The sequence below is a fragment of the Ambystoma mexicanum genome, chromosome 4p, assembly GCF_040938575.1.
Source record: "Ambystoma mexicanum isolate Mex_15411 chromosome 4p, UKY_AmexF1_1, whole genome shotgun sequence".
NCBI classification, from domain to species: domain Eukaryota; kingdom Metazoa; phylum Chordata; class Amphibia; order Caudata; family Ambystomatidae; genus Ambystoma; species Ambystoma mexicanum.
In genome coordinates, this window is record NC_090927.1 from 581958389 (window position 1) to 581976551 (window position 18163).

The window sequence follows — 18163 nt, forward strand, 5'->3', positions numbered from 1 at the left end:
CATTATTGTTGATGTAAAGTGCAAGGCCCCGAGAGACATGTTGAAACATAACGCAGCAACCCAGACAGAAATGCCCGGTCTCCTCCCTCACAAGTCCTTGGAAGCAAGCAGCGAGGCATTCTAATCAGTACACAGGTGCCAGCTAGTCTTGTTGATACAGTAGAAATGTTAGAAGCGAACATTCAATGGCTTGAATTATGTTCTTCTTTGCGTCCCCCCTTTCCTGAGCCCTGTAGAGCCCTGGAGAGCAAGTCGACCCCTAGTACACGAATAGAAACTAGGAGATAGTGTGGCCTGGAATGTGTCTCTCCCCTGCACCCAGCTTGCTTGCAGAGAACAGAAGCAGTGTGTTCCTATAACAAAGAATTGTGACTGCAGGCTCATGAAATTGCAAAGTGTTGCTAAATAAATGTCTGAAGGTGTCATACTCGTCACAATTGTCAATCATCGTACCCGATTCAAAGGAAATACATTATGGGCGGTATTGAATGTGTCACCACTGATTGTAAGATGCTTGCTTTGTATATATGTAACTGTTGGACAATTCTCACTCTCTTGCGTCCCCCAGGGTCTGGAAACACACGTCGTCGGGCGTGGGACCCAGTTGGCCAACTGTGACTATTTGCTTTGCAATAAACCCTAGCTTTTGGGAATACAACCTCGTGTCTGGTGTATTAGTTTGTATGTGGTGATGGTGCCTTGTTTGCATACACGAGGGTCCCTCAGGGGCCACTTCTAGATGGCGCTCAAATAGGGACCCTCCCCCACTTGTTCCATCGTGTACGTTGTAAAATAAGGAAGGCGGAGAGAACAGCGAGGACGGGACGATCGAGCCAGGATCAAGAGGTGTTCGGGCCACCCCCGTCAAAGTGATGAGACTCCTTTGCAGATCTGCACACAACTGATCCCTGATCTACGTGCCCGGCCAAAGAACAAGGAGGCGAGGGTCCCGAAACAAGGCAGAGTGAGCCAAGATACGCAGACACAACGTTATTGATTGCTTCGGTATACGGACGAATTGCATCTTGAAAGACGATTTGACTGATCAGGTGAGTCGTGCCCCGATTCAAAGTAACCCTGATATTGGTTTAGAGTTTATTTTGCAAAATCAAACACCCAGCGTAAGGTTGATTAGCCGAGGGTAAGGTTAAAACATGCTTGGGGTGTTGTCCACTTTAGCAGGATTGTTCCGCTGCGGTACACAATCTTTGGAAACTGGCCAGGTCGCGCCACCCGAAGGGTCACCAGCATATGAGATATATGTGAAGTATGGTGTGGGAGCGATGTTTTGTGAGAAATGGCATAGGCAAACCAGAAAAGAGGAAGATCTGCAGTGGCCGAATCACGGGAGTTTCGAGATTACAAGGATAGATTACTTGGAGAGAAAACGAGAGTTGCAAGAACAGGCAGAGATGTATATAAACGGGAATGATGAAACGACAACGCTAGCCTCGATGTATGATTTCAGGAGGAGCAATGAAAGACAGGTATTGTTGGAATGCATGGGGGAATATTTAATGGCGAGATGGAAACAGTTAATTGGAAGGCTACCGCCACAACAGTTGTTGGATTTGAATGCATTAGCACGTTGTAGAGAGAGAGATGAAGAAATAAGGCAGCATTTAGACGGACTTTTTGAATTAAGAATGAACTTGATGATGAATATGCTGAAATGTTTGCCACAACGGGGTATAGGAGTAAAGATATCAGGAGAGAAAGGATTGAAAAGTATTGTTTCTGATTTGGTAAAATTGGGGGTGATTGAAGAGATTACAGGCAGTACATGTAACAGTCCTATTCTCCCGGTGTATAATAAAGGAGGTAATGAGGTACCATATTGTTTCATAATTGATCTGCGTGCACTAAACAAGGTAGTAGATCCTCAATTCCCATTGGTTCCAGACGTCACCACAATTTTGACAATGATTCCTGCCTCGGCAGAGTACTTTAGTGTTACTGACTTGAAACATGCCTTTTTCAATATTCCAGTACACAAGGAAAGTAGATATCTGTTTGCCTTCACATTAGGAGGACAATCATTTACATTCACGCGCATTCCACAAGGCTACACAGAAAGTCCGAGTATTTACAGCAGAGCATTGAAAGAACAGCTAGATATGCTAGAATTACCGACAGGTTGTGTATTGTTACAGTATATAAATGACTTAATAATCGCTGCTGATACAGAAGAGATTTGTAAAAAAAAGGTACTGTTTTATTATTGACACATTTAGCAGCGCATGGCCACAAAGCAAGCTTAAAGAAATTCCAATATTGTCGAAAGGAGGTGGCTTATTTGGGCTACCTACTTTCGCGAGAAGGGAGAAGACTGACGCCAGAGGGAATAGAGAGAATTTCTGGTATGCCTATTCCAAAGACACAAAAAGGTGTCAGAGCTATAATAGGCATGGCTTCATATTGCCGGCAGTGGATTGTACACTTTGCATTGATTGTGAAGCCAATGATGGCATTGACAAAAACGGATGCTGTGATGCCTTTGCAGTGGAATAAAGAATGTCAGAGAGCATTTGATCTGCTCAAAACTGCATTGTGTTCTGCTCCAGTTTTGGGCACACCAAATTATGAGAACATTTTCAGATTGTTTGTACATGCAAGTGAATGCTGTGCATTGGCTGTTTTGATACAGGATCAAGGTGGAAGAAATAGGCCATGCGGCTATTTTTCTTCCGCGCTGGACCCTTTAGCGCGCGCACTACCACATTGTTTGCGAGCTGTTGTAGCGGCTGCTGCATCAGTGAAACAAACCGAAGGAATGGTATTGGGGCACACCTTCATTCTGATGGTGCCACATGCCATAGACGTTCTATTAAATAGAACGCAGGCGCAACACCTCACCTCTGCTAGATTGACTAGATACAAAATTTTCCTTTTTGCGCCACACACCCAAATTATGAGGTGTAGCGCTTTGAATCCTGCAGAATTAATGCCACTGCCCACGGAAGAACTAGGTGAAAATGAATCACCTCTCCATGATTGTTTAATGGTTACTGAGGAAGAAACAAAAGGAAGAATTGATTTGACAGGCACCCCACAAAAAGAGCCAGATGGAGAACTGTTTTGTGACGACTCCTGTTTTAAATTACCTGATGGCACATCAACTGCTCTCTATGACATCACTACGTTGAAGAGTATTGTAGAAAGTAAAAGAATCCCCTACAACTCTGCACAAGCCGCGGAAATAATAGCGTTGACTAGAGCCTGTGAGATATCTGAAAATTTGTGCGTGAACATATATACTGACACCCAATAGGCCTTTGGCATGGTACATAACTTTGGTCGACTCTGGGCTGAGAGGGGTTTTTTGACATCACATGGAGCCAGGATTCAACATGGCCCTTTGATTGTACGATTACTGTCTGCACTTACGTGTCCGAAGTGCCTAGCAATAGTGAAATGCGAGGCGCATAAAAAAGTAACATGTAAAGTGGGAGCGGGAAACGCATTTGCAGACAGAATGATTTGAATACTAAAATGTTGACAGTACAGTCTGAAGAAGTGCCTTGCATGATAGAAAATGGAATTGCTACTGTCAAAGAGATGCAGGCAGAAGCCACTGCTGACGAAATACGAGGGTGGGCTGAGGGCTCTGGAGAATTAGATCTAGAAGGTTGCTGGGTAGACAAGAAGAGTAAAAATTGGATGCTGCCCAACTCCTATGTAACTGCAATGGTCACGATGGCCCACAGCCCTACTCTCATTTGTGCCAAAAAGATAGTTCAGCATCTAGCTACAGTATGGGAGAACACACACATAAAGAAAAATGCAGAGAGGCTGGTCCAGAATTGTATCACGTGCCTACAACACAATGTGGGGAAGGGAAAAGTGACTCCAACAGGCAGTTTCGGCCCTCCCTCTATGCCATTTGAGGAAAACCATTTTGATTTCATAGAGATGGAGAGGTGCTAAAACTTGAAGTATGTTCTAGTGGTTATATGTGCATTCAGTAAATGGGTGGAAGCATATCCATTAAAAGACTGCACCGCGATGAGCACTGCAAAAGTAATGTTAAAAGAGCATTTTTCCCGTTTTGGTCTGCCCGTGTCATATGGCCAGATAATGGTCCGCATTTTGTGGGCGCAGTGATATTACAGATTTGCGCAGGTCTCCAGATTGACAAGAGATTCCATTGTTCTAGACACCCCATGAGTGCCGATCTTATTGAACGCCACAAAGGCATTTTGAAGGCCAAAATAAGCAAAATTTGTGATATGATATGGCATTTGTAACGCGCCTATACACAGGTGTTTCAAGGCGCGACGAGGCAGGGAGGGGAGGAAACAAGGGGAAACAGACAACGATCGGGGGAGGGGGAAAAGTGCAAGGGGAAGGGGAGGAGGGGAGTGCAGTAAAGGTAAGTGGCGTAAAGTAATAAATAAATAGGGCCAACTGGTGGCAAGTGCAAGGTAAGTGCAGAACAAGTGCTGGAAAAGGGGGGGGGGCTGTAGGGATACAGAGACAGTCCCGCAGTGCAGAGGGGTTCCAGGGCATCAGTGCAAGTGGAGAGTGGCTGGGCCCAGGACCGAGGCCGTTAAGAGTGGTCCAGTTGCAGAATCAGTGCAGTATCAGTGAGGAATAATTGGCTGTTCAGCAGGGGAGAGGGAGAGAGAAAGCAGAGGCAAAGAGGAAGGTTTTGAGGTGCTTCCGGAACCGGAGATGGTTCTCCTCAAGTTTCAGGGAGGCAGGGAGGCTGTTCCAGAGGGAGGCCCCTGCCGCGGAGAGAGATCTACCCCCAGCTCGTTGCTTCGAGAAGCGGCTGACCCTGAGGGAGTTGGAGGCGGATGAGCGAAGGGCTCGGGAAGGAAGATATTTGGGAAAAGAGAGTTGAAGGTATATAGGACCAAGGCCCCAGAAGGCCTTGTGGACAATGCAGAGGGTTTTGAACTTTATCCTCGCAGCCACTGGGAGCCAGTGTAGAGATTTCAGTCCTGGAGAGATACGGTCCCTGGGCTTGAGGCCAAGGACAAGTCTCGCAGTTCTGTTCTGTATGAGTTGCAGAGGGCGGAGAGTGGAGGCAGGCAGATTAAGGTAGAGGCTGTTACAGTAACCCAGCTTCGAGAGAACCAGGGCTCGGGAGACAGTGAGCTTCTGGGGGAAGGAGAGGAAGGGAAGAATACCTCTGAGGAGGTGCAGCTGGTAGTGTGACTTCTTAGCGACGTCAGAAATATGAGGAGAGAAGGAGAGTGTGGAGTCGAAGATGACCCCAAGGTTTTTTGCATTGCAGGTAGGAGCAGGGAGGGGGCCAAGGGAGGCAGGCCAGAGAGCTTCAGGGAAGGAGGGAGTGGGTGTACCGATGAGTAGGATCTCAGTCTTACTGGCATTAAGGCAGAGGTCATTTGCGGCACACCATTCCTGGATAGCAGACAGACAGTCAGAGATGAGGGAAGGAGAGGGGGAGGCTGAGGGTAGCCTGAAAATGAGCTGGGTATCGTCCGCATAGCACTGGAAATTAGGGCAGAGAGCGGCGATGCGGTGGGCAAGGAGTGCCATATACTGGTTGAACAGCCAGGGAGAGAGATTTGATCCCTGGGGGACACCACAGGTGGAGAAAAAGATGTCGGAGAGGAAGGACCCCAGTTGGACCTGGCAGGGTCGATTGTGCAGGGAATAAGTTGAGTTGGGTGGACGCATTGCCACTAGCGTTACTGTGCATGCGCACATCAGTGCAGGCAAGAACTGGGCTCTCCCCATACGAGATAGTGATGGGGAGGCCTGCAAATGTTTGGTGTGCACCACAGCCAAAGCGGCTAAATTAGCTTGAATATCCTGTACTCAGCATTTATTGTAATCTGTTAATTCAAAAAGTGTGTTTGATTCATCAGCAGGTGCAGGAGGCATTACCAATCCGATACACACTGGTCCGGGGCATGCACTGGAATCCGGAGAATGGGTGCTGATCAAAAATTTTGAAAGGAAAACATCACTCGCATCCAGATGGCGTGGTACCCTATCAGATACTTTTAACAACGCAGACCGTCATCCGCGTGGACGGAAGGAAAGCGTGGATTCATGCAAAGCATGCCAAAAAGGTCCCATCACCGTCCGAGAAACTGCCTGATCGAGACGGCCAGAAAGAGCCAGTGGTCCCAGAAACTAAAGAAATTGTAGCCAGTTCTTCGCCACAAAATCTGTCCGATCCGGAAATAAAGCCTGGAAAGATTGCTATAAAAGAGGAAGGGCAAAGAGTGCCCCAAAGTTGTCTAGCAGAATCTGCATCATTGCTGGCTGACACAAAACGTGTACCACTGTGGCACCCACCGTCTACCATTGTGCCACAGGCTGACTCCGAGCTTGAGTCTGGAAGTGCGTCTGCACTATTCATCGTTCACATGATACCAGGAGCAAGGCGGTATAATTTGCGGAACCAGAAGAAAGAGTGATCAACTCTTAATTTCTTTTGATCTTTGTTGCCTCTGTTTCCTATTGTGGATGAAGTAGGAACCAGAGGCCTAGAGGAGAGCGGCATGAGGGTTGTGTAAATCGGACAGCCCAAGCTCGGTGCTAAAAAAATCCATGTGCAGATCACCCCTTACGGACAAGAGGGGCTCACATGGTACGAAGGCAATTGATAACTGCTCTGGAGTCCTTTGAGCAATGTGCAGATGCACAGAGATCTTGCCCAACGTATAGCAATCCATGCTGCTAAGAACTGGCAGAACAGACTGTTGACATTTACTGAACTTATTGACATTTGAACGAGTGCAACGATAAGAGATATTCACGACGAACGTTGTTGGAGAAGAAGAAAAGCGAGAGAAAAAAAAATGCCAGAACCAGCTTTTGCCCTCTCCTGCACCACAGCTGATAATGAGTTAAACATAGAGACTGGAAGGTTACACAAAAAGAATTACCGAAAAAATTGTATGCTGATCTTAACAATAGTTGTGTGCATAATGAGTATATTAGCCCCAATAATGACCGTACTGGTATTATGGTACTTGGAAGAAATACACCCCTTAGAAGTACTTTTGCCTGTTAGAAACATCTCCACTACTGAAAGCCCGGTTCATGTAATTACTTACACTCTGTCCCCAATGGAGGAAAGACACAGGGAAGGTTATGGGAATAACACACTACAGCTAATAATGAATATGACTCACTCCATATTAATAAAGAATAATTGCTGGGTATGTGCCCACTTGCCGCAGCATGGTGGTAAGGGATTTGGTTGGTATGTGCAGCCCCTGCATTGAGTTCTGCATGTTACGCATCCCTGAGTGCATTATATTATGGGAAATGGAACGAAAGTAAAACTGGTCAATTGGATAAAACAAATATGAATGAATTCGAAGAGATCATATGAAACCCGTAGGTTGTTCTATATTTCACAAAGCACGATTGATCACACCGGTAGCGATGCCACAAGACAGATTATTTGTGCCCTATAAATCATCTGTAATGACGTTTCATATGAACCCAGAAGGAAATAAAGACACAGGGCCTCATTACGACCCGGGCGGTAAGGGATTAACGGTACCGGTAAGGGCACCGGTACCGGTAATCCCTTACCGCCCTACTACGAGTTCCCTTTGCGGGTCCTCCCTTAACGCCTGGTTTTACCAGGCGTTAAGGAGAGGACCCGCAAAGGGACCTTAGAGCTAATAACGGTACTGCAATTTGCGGTACCGTTATTAGCGCCTATCTCATTCCCATTGAGCCCTATGGGGGCTCAAATGGAAATGAGGAAGGGCACTGGTGAATGGGGAATTACCGCCCCCGCCAACCTTGGAATGGGGCGGTAATAGCTCCATTCACCAGGGCGGAGTCGGTGAGGTTTTGGAGGCAGCCATAGCGCTAATAGCGCCTTGGTTACTTCTAACCTCGTTTTGACCCCCACAGTGCCCCCCTCCTATACAGTACATTACAGTCCACACTCTGTCCCCTTTTGCCTGAGGAAAAAGGGTTCCTATTTGGTAGGGACATTCACTAGATGCATGAATATAGCATTCCTTGATCAGGAGGTAGAGCCAGTTTATGTAGGTGATCCTGCTTATTTTATTTGTGGAGAAAAAGCGTATCCCTGGTTACCTAAAAACTGGGGAGATACTCGTTACTTGGGATTTTTGTTCCCAGGGGTATTCCTTTCAAGAACAGCTGATATAGCTAAATTGGCCAGGTCAAGACCACGGCGAAATGAGGAAGGAGGTTTGATCGCAGAGGACATAGCAAAATCATTCATACCATTTTGGGGCTAAGCAATAAACTCCTATAATATAAGACAGCTGTCTAGAATACTGGAAAAAAACAATAAATGGAACAACAGATATATTATACAATATGACATTTGAGGAAAAAGGAATTAGATTAATGACACTCCAAAATAGAATGGCTCTTGATGTAATCCTGGTTGATCGTGGCAGTGTTTGCAAAATCGTGGGATCAGCGTGTTGCGTATTTGTAAGCGACTCATCCCCTACGATTTTCGAAGCGATAAGAAAGTTGCATGTTTTAAGCTCTGACCTTCACCCCCCTGAAGGGAGTTGGTAATTAAACATAAGCTTCTGGTTCTGGGAGGTATTACGCTCTTGGTGTTGGAAATTATTTGCAATCCTAGTAGCCGTGCTAGGAATATTCATGACATGTTGTTGTTGCATACACTGTTTACCCATAGTATGTACTGAAATAAGCGAGCAGTGCACACAGATGTTAGGGGAAAAAGGCCCTACTAAAACAGGTACTCACGGTAATGATGAATTGAAGACAGTAAAATAATTCATGTCAATCAATATTGATGACAATGAGGAGGAGACCAGTATTGTGCAAGATTCAGAATCAGGATTAGATACTTGGTCGGGAGAGGATGCAATGTATGGATGAGGCGTTTGGCATACGGCCACAAGGAGGGTTTTTCAGTCAAGAAAAAGTAGACACCTCTCAAACATGAGGCAATGTACTTTGTTGGCTGAAGACCAACCACCTCATGTGTTTAGTGTTAGAAATATATAGCCATAAGCTTGACTGAAGTGCGGTCATTTTGAAGTGATTGAAATCGCCATTTTGTTTTCTAACGTTTGCCTCTTGCTTTCTGTTAAAACTGCTTTGCTGAAAACGTATTCTGCTCCACTAGTACATAATTGTTCATGTAAAGTGCAAGGCTGCGAGAGACTTGTTGAAACATAACGCAGCAACCCAGACAGAAATGCCCGGTCTCCTCCCTCACAAGTCCTTGGAAGCAAGCAGCGAGGCATTCTAATCAGTACACAGGTGCCAGCTAACCTCGTTAATAAAGTAGAAATGTTAGAAGCGAACATTAAATTGCTTGAATTATGCTCTTCTTTGCGGCCCCCTTTTCCTGAGCACTGTAGAGCCCTGGAGAGCAAGTCGACGCCAGTACACAAATAGAAACTAGGAGATAGTGTGGCCTGGAATGTGTCTCTCCCCTGCACGCAGCTTGCTTGCAGAGAACAGAAGCAGTGTGTTCCTACAACAAAGAATTGCGTCTGCAGGCTCATCAAATTGCAAAGTGTTGCTAAATAAATGTCTGAAGGTGTCATACTCGTCACAATTGTCAATCATCATACCCGATTCAAAGGAAATACATTATGGGCGGTATTGAATGTGTCACCACTGATTGTAAGATGCTTGCTTTGTATATATGTAACTGTTGGACAATTCTCACTCTCTTGCGTCCCCCAGGGTCTGGAAACACACGTCGTGGGGCGTGGGACCCAGTTGGCCAACTGTGACTATTTGCTTTGCAATAAATCCTAGCTTTTGGGAATATAACCTTGTGTCTGGCGTATTAGTTCATGTGTGGTGGTTGTGCCTTGTTTCCATATGCGAGGGTCCCTCAGGGGCCCCTTCAGTAGAGAGTTCCTCTATTGAGGATCAAGTACAGAGACGGCACAGAAGAGTAAGTTAGCATAAGCAGGGCAGGGAACAGAAAGGTTTAGGATAGCCCAAGATTTCAGAGGGGGGAGTGTTGAAAGATGGAGAAGGACAAGTAAAGGGTGCCAGACCTTGGAAAGATGTATATACAAGATGGAGAAATTTGAATTGGGAACAGTTTTACATAGATAGCTACCCTAACTTCAGTCAGTGTCTGGTGGTAGGAGAAGATCGACAAAGAAGCAAGAGGATGTTGTCTACAAAGTTGATGACTTTGTTTAGAGAGATGAAGGAATAAAGAGGGAGTCCAAGCTGGAGACTTAGTGTAGGTGGCTGAGGGCAAGAGTGGATATAAGAATGTTAGTGTAGAGATAGATCAGATGGGGTTGAGTTTTGTGGATGTTCAGGAGGTTAAGCCTGGCAGTTAAAGGGAACAAGGGCAGCAGTGGGCTTGGCCAAATTGAAAAAAAGTTAAATGAGGGAGATGAGTCAAGGGAGGCCAAGGAAAGGAAGATCAACTCAAGAGAGATTCCAGTGATGTGGGTAGTCTGAGAATAGAGGAATAAAAGAAAGTGGTTGGAGAGGGAGGAATCAAGCAGGAGGCAATGGGCCATTGTCAAGTTGGGGAAGTTGAAGTGTCATAAAACTATCATTGGGCCCTCAAAGAAGGAGAGCAAGGTTGTGCAAGCTGAGGTCGAGAGTGCCAGGGGTTCAATAGATGACAATGACAGTAAGAGGAGTAGTTGAACCTAGGTGCGATCAAAGGAAGAAGATCTGATGTCAAAGGCAAAGAGAGCAGAGAAGGTGATGGCATTCCTAATTTAAAGACCCATGCTGCCTAATTTTTTAGAGTGATGATTAGAGTGTGAAACGATTTCAGAATCAATGTGTAGTGCTGGTAGTGTGGACAAATCATAGATGGTGATGCTTTCCATCACAGTCATCTCTGCTAGCTGTGGAAGCAGAAATCGAAGTGGTCAGTAAGAAACCAGATTTTGTTACAGAGTGTTCCGTCATTCCAGAGCATGAAGGTGAGATGAGAGGGTGGCACATGATGGTGTGGAGGTGGGTGGGTAATAGAAGGGGGAAGACCGGAGTGGTACATGAAGTTGGAGTGCCTCCGTTGTGGAGGGTAGGTGGGGCATTTGAATGGAGACAGTATTTGGATAGGGTGGCAGTGCTTCAACCGAAGGAGGGAATGAAGAGACCAGAGTGGGAGTGACTGGTGTCTCCTGGATAAAGGCAGGAAAAGAGTAGATGAGAGGAACAGGAGGGTGGACGGGAGCATTTTTAGTCTGTGGCTGACCAAGTAAGGGTATGCGAGAAGGTTCCCGGTAGCCAGGGTCAACTGATATAAGAAGTGAGGTTGGTGGCCACCAGAACAGCAGTAGAATTGACCTATTATGAGAAATGTTTATGAAGAAAGAAAAATACAAGTCAGGAACTGGGAATGTTCATGTGATATGGAGCTTAGGTAGGACAGAGGCGGGAAGGCTAGATTAGGCGAGAGATGGAGGTAAGATGGTGGGAATGCAGGTTGGATTGATATCCCTACCTGGAGAGTGTCATTGCCTCCTTGTGTCCACGGTTGAAGAGGGCGAGCGAGGCAAACAGGAGGTACCCGTTGTCTAACTGCCCTTTGCCTGGCCACCCGATGGGATGGACGTCCTACAAAGTCAATTATGATCGCAGGGTCTGTGACATGAATTTCGTCACCCCTGCATCACAAAGCCTTCCCTTGACTCCTGGCGAAGTGTCTAAAACCCCCCAGTAGTACCTGTCACTGTGCAGCAGTAAAGAGGGCAGCCAATCAACCCCCTTGCAATGGTTGGGTGCACTCTGTCATGTGGACAGGAGTGGCTTACTAATGTCACATATTTTATTGATGCTTCACTGATCAAACCTTCCAGTAACCCTTTATATGTGTATTAAATACATGCACCAGTTATAGCATATCAATACACAGCATTTCAAATAGATGTCCCACACATAACATTCATGTTTAAATGCTTCTGACAAAGTTCTCAATGATGAACACTTAATGAATGCTTCTTACACTCTCATGCATAATGTACATTGTTTACTTATGAGAAATAAGTAATAGTGAAACATGGCTACCATTATTGTCACTACACACAACAAATGTAATAATCAAAAGGTTATTAATGAATATGATGAATGTCCAGCAATCATTATCATTGCCTCAAAGTCTACTGAAGACTGATCAACCTTCTCAGAGAAATCATTGCCACCTTAAAATGAACTGCCTGCCTCATCAGATCTTGTTAGGAATCTTGCCCTTTCAATACCTCCCCTGTTTCCTAATGTGAGATTAAAGTTGGTTAAAACCTGTCATACTATCTTTAGAAAGTCGGGAGATGAGGGCTGGAGAAGACTGGATGCCTGTCTGCACAATCCAAGAATAATGCCATAAAGATCTCAGCCAATTGGAAAAACCATGGAATACCACCTAAAAGAATCCCCATGTTCTCTTTTGGCAAAAAACAAAAAAGGAAAACATGTTTTAAAAGGATAGAGTGTCAATTGGAAATGCCCACGGTGTCAGCCAAAAAGATTCAATTGTGAATAGGTGTTTAGCTGATTGCTCTGAGTAAGGTTAATTCCCACGCAGTTACATTGAAAATAGTAGTTCTTCTCAAATGCAAATAGCCAGAGTCCTCTGGGGACTCAAATGCCTCAAAAGAGCCACAAATACGATTTAGTGGCTTTAAAGTGAAGCAAGAAAAAAAGGAAGATAATGGCCCCAGTGCTTCTTTATGGATTGTCCTCCCAGCCTTCCTTCTGCCTCCTGTCTTCATCTGCCAGCTCTGTCAGAACTGCTAATCTCTTACATCTGCCTTCCAAAGTCAACCCTTTTATAGTATCTGAGCGTAAGCTGTCAACTCCCATTATTAGCATTGAAATAAGTGTTCAGCATCTACCAGAAGCAAAACGCTGTTTAGATAATTGGCTCATTATTGGTGCCCAGTATCGACCAGAATTTAAAAGCTGTTTAGATCATTATGCTCATTATCAGTGCCCAGCATCTAACAGAAGCAAAAAGCGTGTTTATGTCTAAAGCACTGTTGGCAATAAATTGCCTCAACCTTTCACCCAGTGGCGAGCTGCATTCTATTGCATTTACGGCTAAGTGCTAAATAACCTCTAATTCCCTCATATTTAGCTTTGCCGGAAGCATTGTATTTTACAACAGTTCCTTCCTTATTGTTTTTATTTACTAGAACATTAGTGTTTGTTTTTCACAGTAAACTGGACCACTTGGATCACTTCCCAGACTGTTAGAATACAGTCAGACACTTGGTTGACACAATGTACTTGCATGTACCACAACAAAGATAAGCCTGGCATGAAGCCCAGAAGTCCAAACCAAATGTTATTTTCTGCACTTAATTGTGAATCCTACCCATTGTCGGAATATATTTCAAATGCATTACACTTGGTTCTCACATTAAAGACTACATGGCTTGGAATGATGCCCAGATTTCATGCCCTAAGCATGGTTTAACTAAAAATACATAACACTACAAAGGAAACTTCCCAACTTGTTTTTATTGTCGTTGGGGCACTTCTTTTGTAGTGTTCCAGGTCATGTGGTATGACCAGAGCCTAGGTTGATTCTCCTGCTGTTTCGCATTCTGGTGGTTATCTTTTCTCAGGTGGAAAGGATAATCCTCAATTTTTGTTTTGGTAGGTGGGCACTTGTGATGTGGAGGTCGCGGTGACAATGGTTCAGCCGGTGTCTGTTATTCTCCTACTGCCCAGCAGTCTTCTGGGGTGAGCCAGGACAGATGCTGGTGATGAGCTATCTCAAGTGTGAAGGAGAAATTCCAAATAGGTTTTTTTTGTAGCTAGTGTTGCACTTTTGGGTTCCTGTCTCATGGTATGGCGTATGCCCATTGCGAATCACCTGCCACCACATGTTCTTCTGGGGTGAGACTGGTCCAACATTCACGGTGGTCTGGCCTCAGGTGGAAGGAGACTTCCTAACTTGTTATTTCAGGCAGTGGGCCACTGTTGCTGTAGCAGTCCCAATTACACGGTACAGCTAGGATTTCTGGCGGTGCTCCTGTTGCCCCACGGTCTTCTGGAGTGAGCCCAGACAGATGCTGGTGGTGATATGGTCGCAAGTGGGAAGGAGGAATTCCAACTTGTTCTTTTAGTTAGTGTGGCACTTCTGTACTGGCAGTGCCTGCCACATGATTAATTGGCTGAAAATGTTGAATGCAAAATGCTGAATGCAAAACAAAATGTGCATTCAGCATGGAAAAAATACAGAATCCAATTATATTGAATGGGGGTTGCGTGGATGCTGCTGTTTATTTATTTATTTATTTGAATTTGTATCGTGCACATCTGCCTGCAGGCATCGTGGGGCTGGTAGGTAGGCTCACTTTACAGTCATTACATACATAAGTTACAAGTGGTTGTTGCATATACTTGATACATAGCGTTGTTACATAAATCAATATTACGCGAGAGTACATACAGTTGTTACATACCGTTTTGTGAGGAATGTGGTGAGAGGTTAGTTGAAGAGAGTTGTTTTTAACAGTTTGCGGAGGGCATGGTATGATTTTTTGTTCCTTGGTGCCGTGGTTAGTGCATTACAGTTTTTTGGTGCAAGGTGTTGGAAGCTGGACCCTCCGGCTTTACTTCTTTTGAATGTGGGTTCATAGGTCTGCTTTGTCAGGTGAGATCTGGTGGGTCTGGTGGATGCATTGAGGGTGATCATTTCGGATAGATAGGGTGGGGCTTCTGAGGAGTGGCATCTGTGGTAATGGCCATGGATTTGAAAAGGATGCGTTCTTTTATAGGTAGCCAGGGGCGTCTTTTCTGGCCTGGGAGATGTGTTCCTTTTTTGGAATGCTCAGAGCTGCTCTTAGGGCATTGTTCTGGGTGACTTGCATTTTTTTTAAAGTTTTTTGTCGAGGTGCCTGGAAAAGGGGCATTGCAGTAGTCCAATTTGGTGCCTACTGTGGCCCTGGCTATTGACGGGCAGTTTATTTGTGGAGAGGAAGGGTTTCACATCATTGATTACCTTGGTGGTAAGTGCAGCGGAGGACGCTGTGGCATTGACCTGCCATGACATAGACAGTGTGGAGTCAAGGTATACTCCTAGAGTTTTGACTGCGGAGGAGACTGTAATGGTGGAATTTTCGATATTAAAGGTTTTCTACTGGGATGGGAGTTTGTTTAGGGTATCTTTGGTGCCAACTATGAGGGTCTCTGTTTTATCTCCATTTAAGCAGAAGCCATTGGCTGCCATCTAGGTTTGGATGGCGGCGTAGATCTTAGTGCCGCAGCCTCTTGTTCATAGATGCCTGTGAGGGGGGAGTAGGACTTGGGTATCGTCTGCATAGTTGGTGTAGGCTATGTCTCGACGATCCAAGTCATTGAAGAGTGGGAGGGTAAAAATATTGTATAGTGTAGGGGCAGTGCAAGAGCCTTGTAGAACTCCACAGTGGATAGTGGTTGGGGTGGCGCATGCAGTGTCTGGAAAGACTTTCATGAGTCGACCCTCGAGGAATGATGTGACCCATGAGATGGCCTGTGGCAAGAAGTGGGCTTGCTTTTTTAGTTGCGTGCCTAGGATGTCATGATTAACCAGATCAAAGGCCGTGGATAGATCCAGCAGGAGCAGGAAGGCTGGTTTGCCTTTGTCCATCATATTGGTAAGTTGTATTTTGAGATAGAGTAAGGGCGATTCAGTCCCGTGTCCCAGGAGGAAACCTGATTGTCTTTTCCCTAAAATGTGGTTTCCTTCAAGGTATTGCTGGATTTGTGTGTAGGCCACCTTGTCCAGAATCTTGAGCAAGAAAGGGACAGTGGTGATGGGTCTGTAGTTGTTAGCGTTTTCCGGATCTATGGTTGGTTTTTTGAGAAGTGGGCGCACCCAAGCTTCTTTTAGGCTGACTGGGACTGAGTTAGAGTTGAATGAAGCATCGATGAATGACTTGAGAAACGGTACAAGTGTTTTAACACAGTCTTTGATTAATTTGGCGGGGCAGGCGTCGCAGTTGGAGGGCTTGCTTTTGTTGACAATTTCTATTATCTCCGATTCTGAGACTTCTCTAAATTTGAATGGTGTAGTAGGTTTAGCTTTGACCTCAGACATAGTTTCAGCGTGGGACGCTGATTGAATGTGCTGAGTGAGGTTTGTGTGGTGGGTTAGGATTTTTTTTCCTGAAGGCGCTCAATTTTGCTCAAGAGGGCGGACTGTATGGTGTTACACCTGGCTTCATCTTTAACGATCTCTTGAGACTTAGTGGCTGGAGTAGATAGTTCCTTGAATATGGCAAAGAGTTCTTTAGACTCTGAGCTAGCGTTGGAGAAGCTGCAATGATGGCTTTTTTGTATTGGGTGGCGAGTAATTTATAGGTGGACAATGAAGAGGCACTAGGGGAGCTTTGCCAGTTGTTCACTGCTTTTACGTTTTTGGTGCGTAGTTCTTTTAGTTCTGAGGAGAACCAGGTGTTGGAGTGTTTGATATTTTTGGAACCAGATGTTGCCCCACGGTCTTCTGGAATGAGCCCAGCCTGACACTGCCAGTGATTTAGCCGCAGAAGCGATCGAGACTCCCCATTTTTTAAATGGTGGCTCTCTTCTTTTGTAGTGTTCCCGGGCTTGAGGTATGGCCGGGGCTTTTGGCAGTTATATGGACTCAGATGGGAAGGAGGTTACCTACATTTTCTTTTTAGTCAGTGTGGCAATTCTACTGTGGTGGACATGGTCATGTTGTTTGGCTGGGACCTGTGGCAATGCTAATGTTGCCCCATGCTCTTCTGGTGCAAGCCTAGGCCAATGTTGGTTATGTTTCAAGTTCAAAGGGGGCTTCCTGCCTTGGGTTTTTTAATCAGTGGGCCACTTGAAATTCAGATTTCCAAACTGGGCTTTCTGTTTGTTTTCCAAACCTTCTGTATCTAACTTTTTGCACATGTTCATACCACACCCTGCAAAGCCAGGGCCAGGTGTGGGAAGGGGTGCCTGTTGATTGGGAATATAATTAATAATTGCAGTAATTGGCAAGGGTGAACAAGACAGGTCCGAAACAAGGCAGTGATACCTATTCGCAACCCAGGGCTCCACCTGGGTTTGTGAAAAAGTCGTTTTTTTCAGGGAGATGGGCTCTGAATGTATGGCACAGGCTCAATCTCCTGTAAAACAAAATTAGAAAATCAAACACCATAGCAAATAGAAAAGATACTAAATCCCTTTTTCTAAGTCTATGGGAGTGGGGGCATAGATGGCAAGTGAGGGTGGCACCAGAGGAGGAAGAGCCAGGCCAGCATGTAGATCAGTAGGGTGGTAAGCAGGGTATGATATGCAAAATGTCATTGGTGCCAAGGGTGCAGAGCGAGGGCAGAAAGATTGGGCAAGGAGGGGCTGGAGGCTGATTGTGGAAAAAAATGGCAGTACCCAGGAAAGGGATGCGGGTGGCTGGAAGAACGTGGGTGGTCATTGGCATATTCTGCCAGAGTTCCCAGATTCACGATTGGCTGACATACCCTTCCACAGGTGCGATTGGGCATTTGACTTGTGGTTCTGTGCAGTACTGATTTTTTTCTTCTGCTTGTACAGACTCCTGTAAATCAAGCTGACGTCTCTGGATACATCCTTCCCTTGTGCTGCCTGATTGCAGAAACTCAAGAATGATAGATACATCTGAAGTCCCCATTGTGGACAGATCATTCAGGGAGGCTAGCAGTGAACCTCAAATGTTATACCTCTGCTTTTCTCTGTTGCACGGCCTGTACTTTAAAGTTAGGAGCCCAAACGCATGAATAGAGTTTCCTGCCACATACCAACTACCTTCAAAATCTCAGTATATTTATTTGTTCTGGATTGTTGATTCAGGGTTGTCCCTTAACAACAAAGCAGCATGTAAAACATAATTACAGTTCCGCTCAATAATACAATCTTGCCAGTTTCTAACAGATGAAATGACAGTTTTTGTGATAGATGTGGATGCCGTTCCATAGATAAAGAGGTTCCAAACAAAAAGGTTAGGTACACATCTGCTTCAGAATGACCCATTTTTACTCACCTGTCTCGGAGGGACTTTGCCAGTATTCCATAACATGCAGCATGAAAGCTCTATGATCATTTTTAAATATAGGAAATCTAAACCCCGCTTTGAGATACTTTTCTGAAGTTATTGCCAACTGAACTGAGCCCTCCCGGCGGAAACTACTTAACACTTTATGGGCCTCATTACGACCCAGGCGGTAAATTACCGCCTGGGCCGTGACTTTACCACCATGGCGTAAACTACGTTTACGCCATGGTGGTTGGCGGA